This window comes from Salvelinus alpinus, chromosome 6 (genome assembly GCF_045679555.1).
Source record: "Salvelinus alpinus chromosome 6, SLU_Salpinus.1, whole genome shotgun sequence".
Classification (NCBI taxonomy): domain Eukaryota; kingdom Metazoa; phylum Chordata; class Actinopteri; order Salmoniformes; family Salmonidae; genus Salvelinus; species Salvelinus alpinus.
In genome coordinates, this window is record NC_092091.1 from 24,061,679 (window position 1) to 24,062,442 (window position 764).

The 764-nt window shown below is 40.3% G+C and overlaps 1 non-coding gene across 1 annotated transcript; it reads left to right on the plus strand.

The window, feature by feature from the left end:
* Window positions 1-227: 227 nt before the first annotated feature.
* trnav-aac (transfer RNA valine (anticodon AAC)) lies at window positions 228-300 on the plus strand. The gene has a single exon. It is a non-coding gene; the product is annotated as a tRNA-Val (tRNA).
* Window positions 301-764: the final 464 nt, after the last annotated feature.

Here is a 764-nt window from a genome sequence, read left to right on the forward strand (position 1 = left end):
ATGAACCGTGGGGCAGGTCCTCCCACGCTGTCATGTCACCCATCGGCGTGACTTTGTTGTTATTAATACTCGAACTGCGCGAAGCTCAATATATATAATCCATACTTTCAACAGTACTGAAGGTCTAAAAGGTATGAAGTAAAACTTGATACACCAACTATTGTATGATACTGGTTAGGCTATTTGAGCAGTAGGGTTATTTAGAGTATTAATGCGTATTGACTTCAGTTTCCGTAGTGTAGTGGTTATCACGTTCGCCTAACACGCGAAAGGTCCCCGGTTCGAGACCGGGCGGAAACATTTTTTCAAAAAGTAAATGGTAACATAGGCTATGGCCAATGTCTGAAAATAAACAATTAAATACAGTATTCGTAGGTTGCACATTTTGTCACTATTGTTCTTTTGTATTGTCAATAATTGACAATTATTGGCGCTGACGAATTAAGATTTAAACAAAAGTGAGCGTTATAGAGGGGAACAGAAGCCGCAGCATGCATGTTCCGGAGAGTCTTAGCTTTGGGGAATGGGGTCATAATAGCTTATAGCCAAAACGGTTCCAAAAGTCCAAGAAAATAAAGTCAATAGGCCACATTGTCTATAGAAACCCCTATCTTGGTACCGCTTGTTTCTGTTTACCACAGCGAGCGTTTGGTACGTGTTCTCCTCTACCTTTTCTGGCTGGCAAAGAACCAGGACGTTGTCTTTGGTTTTGAATCTGAATTTACAGAACCGAATTTGAATGCATCTGATAAATTGAATATATG